Source organism: Mchenga conophoros, linkage group LG22, assembly GCF_057382185.1.
Source record: "Mchenga conophoros isolate Kocher_MC1m ecotype Shallow Benthic linkage group LG22, M_conophoros_male_GT1.1, whole genome shotgun sequence".
NCBI classification, from domain to species: domain Eukaryota; kingdom Metazoa; phylum Chordata; class Actinopteri; order Cichliformes; family Cichlidae; genus Mchenga; species Mchenga conophoros.
The window spans coordinates 4,387,118-4,395,134 of NC_140546.1; the positions used below are offsets into that span (position 1 = coordinate 4,387,118).

The 8,017-nt window shown below is 38.2% G+C and overlaps 1 pseudogene; it reads right to left on the bottom strand.

The window, feature by feature from the left end:
* Window positions 1-6,754: 6,754 nt before the first annotated feature.
* LOC146548572 (uncharacterized) lies at window positions 6,755-7,707 on the bottom strand (annotated as a pseudogene).
* Window positions 7,708-8,017: the final 310 nt, after the last annotated feature.

Sequence of the window (8,017 nt, forward strand, 5' to 3'; positions counted from 1 at the left end):
GTCTGATGAGGTTCAGCTGTGTCTGCCTTCTGTGGTGTATTCCCTCGTTACCCTCTGTGTATATTAGTATGTGTTCTAATAATAGCACTGACACATGTTCACATTCCTCAAATTGAGTTATTAATATTTAAACAGGTTATAGTCAAAGGTCAGCTGCCCATCTCAGAGTTAACCAACTCTGACTTTAAACTTAGGAGTTAAAACTGCTTTGTTCCTGAAAGCAGTTGAACAAATTGAGTTGAGCTGGAATCTTGAGCTCTCAGTTTGAGAACAGATGAAGGTAAATTTATTGAACCGTTTACCTCGACTTAAGCACATACCTGTGTACTGAACAGCCCTCGTCAGTGGATCCCAACACCAGTATTTGACAGTAACAGGTGAGCCTCAACTTTAATTGGTAAAGAGACACCATGAGAACTGACATTACAATACTTTTATTTTACAAAAGTCAGCGTCTTTCAGTTCAAAGTTTGTTAGGCAGCTATTGCACATTTAAAACAACAACACAAACACAACGCAGCAACAAGAAACTATGCAGTATATTATAACCGAATACTTAAACATGACTGCACAACAACCTTTCAAAAGAGCATTTGTAGATGAATTGTTATTTTCCTTCCAATACTTGAAGCATTTTCTGAGCATCACTTTTTGGTGCATGGCTTGTTGCATGCATACCCCACCTGTCTCAACGGGACTATAAATACAACTATATACAGTCACATTTGTAAGAACAAAAAACTTTTATACTAAACACTTTTAAAATGTACAATTTTGAAGAAGCCCAGGAGCAATCCCATTTCAGAACACTTAGAATAACACAACTTCATCCCAAAAGGCCACAGGTTTTAACCACAGCTTTCCAGCATCAGTTCATGTAAATGCAGCTACAGCTTTCCAAATCCCAGGAATGCTTTTAATGCAGTGTTCATAAGATCTTTAAATTGATCCTCGTATGCAACACGTCTCGGAAGATACAGGGATAAGCTGCACATCGATGCGTATCCCCGACTCCTGATCATAAAAGTCTATGTTGCAGGACCCCATGTCACGGTTCTGGGTCCGTTGGACCCAGTATTTTGTGTCTATTATATTTCGGTTTAATTCTGCTTCATGGATTGTTTTCTTATTCTCGTAGTGATGATTATTATTTCTTGTTTCTGTTTATCCGTGCTTAAGGATTTGTTCTCAGTTATATCTCACGTTTAGTTTAGTTCAGGTTCCATGTGTCATTCTCTGTCTCTCAGTGTAAAGTCTGCATGCTTGTTTAATAATTCACGTTTCCTGTTTTATTGTGAAAGTCTTTGTCTTATGTTAGTGTGTGCAGCTTGGCTCCCCCCGTCTCGTTAACCCTGATCTCTCCCAGCTGTGTCTCCCTCCTGTTGCCCATTCACTGATTACCACCCTGTGTATATAAGCCCTGTGTTTTCCTGTGCTCAGTGTTGCGTCGTACCCTCAGATTATGCCTGTGTGTTTCTGTTCTCCATATTCCGTGTTCACTTCAGGTTTTGTTTTCGTACCAGCAATAAAGCTGAGGTTTTTTAGTTTCACGTTTGTGTCTTAGTCCTGCGTTTAGATCCTCCTCTTCGCCTGCCCGCACACAGAGCCCTGACACCCCAGTGGTGGAAGTAAGTCAGCCCCAGTTATAAAGACCAGCAGCTCTTCAAACGTGTGGTCCACCTCTTGCTCTGTTAAAATACATACAACTAGTAAATAAAGCGTAATGTGTAGGTTCATGAATAAAAGATTTATAATCAGTTACACTGACTGTTATGTAGAGCGGTTGCATTAATGACAATTTAGGAGTCAAAAACAGGTTGTTAGGCAAAACTAATACTGCGAAGCATCGTATAAAGAAAAAGCAAAGCAATCCTGCCCTCCTAAGACACAGGACATTAATTTTTGTCCTCCGAGTCGGAGACCTGTATGTCAAGGACCCTTGACAGGTATTCATATACCTAAATGCCAAGAGAAAGAAAATATGTGTGTCGTCGTTAGGATAGGGATTTATGTTGGTGTGAGAGACTGTAGCCTACAAGTTCATATTGTTCAATGACAGTTATGACATGTTGTGTTTCAGGTGATTTTACAGAAACAAAAACACCAAAATAACGTACTGAATACTTTTAACAAAAAAACTCTGTATATTAAATTACTTCTTAAAATACCTGCCCCAACACTGATCACGAGAATAGACTCATTCTTATACAGCGCTTTTCTGCTCCACCTGCTCAGTGTTTTATACAACAAACTGCAACATGCTGAAACATTTCATTACACAGCATGCAATGAATTTGCATATATGTAATGTCTTTAATATCCTGCTTAGTAATGGCAGTGTCTCTCAATTCCCCTTCGCACTTACTCTTTAACATAAACTTTGCTTTACTTCATGTATTGAAAGTGGCTTAATTCTACCGACTCATATAGACTACAGATAGCACACTGGCTTCCAATTAGAACCCTGGAAATCATTATTTAGAGTTTAATATTGACATCACCACAAAAGTAAGACAAACACTCGGTCCTTATTTAATATAGATATTTTTTTATTCTTTAAAACTTTAAACAAACTTTAAACTTTAAACAAAGCAATGAAAAATGAGAGAAGAAATTGGAAAAAAAAAAAAAAAGCAGTGTGAAAGTAAGACCAGCATAAAAGTCACATATAGTTCAGGACTGGGGACACTGGTCTCTCATCAGTGGCTCTGAGACCAGAGTGTGGGAGCCCCTCGTGGCCTCACAGGTCACAGAGCCCACCTTCATCCAGTGGTCTGCAGGGAGCCTCAGGGTGCTGCTCCAGCTGTAGAGGCCGTCGTTCTCCTGCACCACGGGGCTCCTGCTCTCCTCCCAGCTGATGCTGCCACTGCCATCCACCTTCCAGGACAGACTCCAGTCTGAGGGGAAGCCCTTGTTGGCCAGACACATGACTGTAGCCTCCCCTTGTTTCAGCTCCTCACTGGAGGGACCCAGCACCTTCAGGGCGGGGCGGGCATCACCTAGGAAACACCAATCAGGTTAGAGGACAAGAACCACAATTTGAATTTCTCCGTTAAGAAGTTTCTGTCAGGTGTTTTTTCTGCTCCACCAGTTATTCACTCACACATTGTTTCACTTCCCTTTAAGAAACCTCTCATGCATATCAGCACAGAGAGAATCATCACACAGTTTGAGCTGAAATATGTTCAAACTACACTGGAAATAAAAGAACAAAACAAAACAAAGATGTGTCAACACTTTTAAAAGATGTTAAGCTTCAACATCATCAGTTCTTCATAATAAACAGCTTGTTCTGGATAAGAAACTCAATACCACTACTTACCTAATGTGTTTTTTTTATTGCTTACATTGTTGTAAATGATATGATACAATAAGAACACCAGAGATCTTTATCTTCACTCTGTGCAGTTTAACTTTTTTCATTGGAAATTGTCCTGAGTGTCTGAATATTCATTTCCAAAGCTGACTTTGTTTCTTAGGGCAAAATTTATGAATAAAATATGTAATCAGTTACACAAAAAGTTTCCTAACCTTTCATATTAAATGAAATTAAAGAAAAGAAAATTACATTTAAAAAAAAAAAGCTCTAAGTCTGACTTACTTCCAACATCCAGTCTGGTTCCTCCACCAAAAGTCCACCACAGTGATACAAACTCATTGAGGCGCCGTACAAAAACCTCTGACTGTAGAGAGACACGGCTCTCTGACTCTGAAACAAACAAACTCAACAATATGAATTCTTTAAATCATAATTTCATAACATATTAAAATTATAATTTTTACATAAAAACAACGAAACACAATAAAACTATATTCCAATAATCCAATTTGGTCATTTACATTTTACAACTGTTAAGATACATCACTTTAATGCTTCCACCTTCTTTCTCATAACTCTAAACATTAAAATTAATTTTCAAGCTACAATCACAAAACTTAAAACTCATCAGGTAAAACCTCACAAATGCATCAAAACAGTTTTATGTTCTATCACAAACACTTAGTGTCTTCAGATCGCGCACAGAACCAGTTAAAATGATAATACTGCTGAGCATTACACACTACGTCACAAAACAGAGCATGAAACTCAGGTCTTTCCAGTCTCACAGTTTGTCCTGTTATTCTACAAAACATATAAAATGTCAACCTAAAACAGATGAATGATTCTGAGCAGGGCCGTGCAGAGATGCTGGAAGGGACGGGTGCTCAAAGTTCAAAAGGGGCACATGGAACCAGGCTGAATAACAACAACACTGTTGCTGTTGAGGGGTTGCTGCTGCTCCTGCTGCAGATAGTGATGGAGGTCTGTGTTGCTTTGAGACTGTAGACAGTAAAAAGTCCACAGCAGAGATGGCAGCTGATTAAAGAAGTGTTATGAGATGATAATAAAATGCAAAGATTGGTGACAGCGCTCGGAAGCATTAAACAACAAAACTGTGGGAAATAAACTCGGCTCTGCCTGTGAGTCACTCTTCCATCTCCTCATCTCATCTGTCACTCTCCACTTGCTGTACATCTCAGAACAGGGCACACTCTGGTGTTTCATTAATCTATTATTTAATTATCCATACTTAAAAGCTCATGCACCTAATCCAAAATAAAGTAATGATAGAAAAATGTTATAGAACCAAAGCATTGTGTTTATTATTGTTTTTATGCTTGAGCACCTCTGCTATACAACAACTGGTACAGGCATTATTGTTACCTGTGCTCTTTTTAATCCAGCTGCTGAGGGATCCATTGCCTTTAATAACCTCACACAGCTCCCTTGTCACTGTTTCCTCCTCATGTCCTTACAAGACATGTTTGGACATGTTGCAGAATCAATATATGTTATTAGTGCTTATTTTCTGATTATATTGTTTTTTGTACTTTTTAATAAAGTCTTTTATAAAGCAAGGCCAGCTGTGAGAGAGAATTAGGTCAGAGGGTGACAGGTCGCCTTAGCAACCGAGGCTTCAGTAAGGGGAGGTTACGAAACAGGAAGTTTAGTGCAGAGCTGCAGAGGCATATTAATAAAATACAGGAAACCAGACAGAAAAAGCGGAACTAGTAACACAGAAGGAGTTGTTTTTATCGAAACTATGTGTGACGTGGAAAGAACCAAAATATCACCTATATGAGACACATTGTTGGCTTCTAGAGATTTTGCAACTGGCTTTTGGGCTGTGTGGGGTCTCTCTCTTCCGGAAGATGATTGAATAAAGAATTATAAATGTTTGGACCACTCCTGAGTTGGGTTTTCTCTGTTCTATCATGGGGATGAAAAAATCAGGTTTAATAGACAGTAATATATGATGAGTAATAATTTAAAAAATCCATACACATAAAACACACACACACACATACGGTGACATTTTATACCTTCTCCAGAATACTGTATATACTACGGCCACAAGTTTTCATCATGATGCTGATCCAGAATCCTTCCCTTATTATTTAATTCTAGTGCTATAAGTGTCATGGTCCTGGGTCATGTGACCCAGTGTTTTGTGTTAATTATTATTATCTTATGCTTTAGGTTATTCTGGTTATGTCTTTTGCTGTGATTTCTAGTTCCTAGGTTTGGTTCCCATGCTCCCTCTGTTCCAGTTCAGTCAGGTCTCTGTGTAAAGTCCGTGGCTGTGTCCCAATTCAGGGTCTGCACGCTTGAAGTACGCGCACTACGGTGCGTACTATGACTACGAGAAGTGCGGAAGTGAGAGGCTTGTGAAATGGGACGGTCTAGCCTGCGTCGCGCTGTTCAGGTTGCCTAGCAACCATGATACTAACCGCGAGAAAGATTTCATACAGCTTTGTGTGACAGAAATGAAGGAGAAAAAATGTCTTGTTGGTCATTCATTTTTGTCATGACATCACTTTGATTAGTTGAGTATCTGAGGACTGGAAATATACATATATATATACACACACATATATATATATATATATATATATATATGTGTGTGTGTGTGTGTATATATATATATATATATATATATATATATATATACACACACATATATATATATATATATATATATATATATATATATATATATATATATATATATATATATCCCTCTGATGCATGAATTATGAAAGCCTTGGTCAAGATTTTTTTCTTAAGTGCTTTTATTCTTCTCAGGACATGAAAAAAAATGTTCAACTCTTTTTTTTCCAAAAATATGTTTTTTTATAAAGTTATAAACTTGTCCACTCCAGCGGACTACATGCGCCTGAGCACTTAGCATGAAATACTGTGAATTTACTGTAACAATTAATTACCTTGTGTTCTATTGTAAATATACAAACACTTGTTTGCTTGTATCCTTTGAAAAACATCTCAGCAATTTTTTTGGAACTTTCAACTCATAAGGCCCCAGTGTTTAGACGTAAATAACAAAACCAATCAACAGTCCTAAGCTGTGAATCCTACACCTGAATATGGCAAACAATCTCCAACAAGAGAAACATTTTTGAGTCTACACAGTTCTATAACGATGCAGGACAGTATTACCAAGCCCTTATTAGCATGCTGGAAGAAAACACAAACTGACATCTTAGTCTCTGCATCTCCAAACACTTATATGTTCATCACACCTAGGCTGTGCGAACGTTTGCAAAGCATCCAGGGCACAATGGCACACAGCATTGCATGCAGATGTATTTGGTCTTCCGTGTGCACGCAACATCATGGCACCTGTTTGCATTTTTTATCTCGGTCAGTTGGGGCCAGTGATATCCTGTGGCAAACCTGACCTCACAGGCTACTTTAGTGACTGCTCTCCGCTTCACGGGTTGTGGGGTCCCACTGGGTCTTCCTCTTTTGCATTGCTGGAAGGTGAATCTCTTCTCCTGTTACTGACAGTTCTTTCCCATACAAGTTGGTGTTGTATGTTATATTATCAATTAGATCTGCTGGAAACAGATGTCTGAAGAAATCTATGGGATCCTTCCCCTCCACATTCAATTTCCACTCTCCTAGAAAAGGAGGCAAGTCTCCATCAAAGTCATTGTCTTGGACTTTCCAAATATTTTTGCGGGCTTGAGTATGGTCAGGTGCCATGTACCCATCTCCCACAGCTCCCTGATCATACTGACCTTCCTCTTCATCCTGCCCCTCATCGTTCTCACTTTCTGCATCCTGACTGTCTGTGTCTTCATCATCCGTAGTTCCTATTTCTCTGTTCTGCTCTGGCAGCCACTCTCATCATCACTGGACTTATCACTGAACTCATCATCACTGCACTCATCAATGAAATCATCATCACTGGAGCTGGATGGAATTTCCTGGACTATTCTGTACGCTGCCTTATTCTTTGCTGCATTTGAAGTCTACAAAATATGATAAAATAATTATTATTATAGTAACTCAAACTACAGCTGATCTGCACAGAAATATATATTTTAAATGAGTAGCTTATAAATGTAACAATTATATGCTTACTTATAACCAAAACAGTCCCAAAAAACAGTGAGACAATTTATGACTTATGTTAAAAAAAATATAGTGGGTAATGCATGATGTCCACTACAGTGGACACATGGTTAATCGTAGTTTTCTACATATTAGACATAACAATTTCTAATTCCAAACAGATAATATCCTTCCCTAGATGTTACTGCATATCATCATATTTTTTTTACCTGTTGGGCTCTTTTAGCATAGAAGGATTGACAGGATATGCCAGCAGTGGTCGGCACGGGTGACAGTTTGTCTGCCATCTTTGATTCAGAGGAAATTTACTTGCAGTTGCACTAACTGAACACTGAATTGACCTCAATGGAGCATGGCAGCAGAGAGCATTCTAGAGGCTAATATGCAGTTCCACCATAGAAACCAATGCATTAAAGAGATATGTACGTTTTAGTAGCTGTCCACTCCAGTGACCACTATGCATCAGAGGGATATATATATATATATATATATATATATATATATATATATATATATATATATATATATATATATATATATATATGTGTGTGTGTGTGTGTATATATATATATATATACACACACTATGGAATGCCCT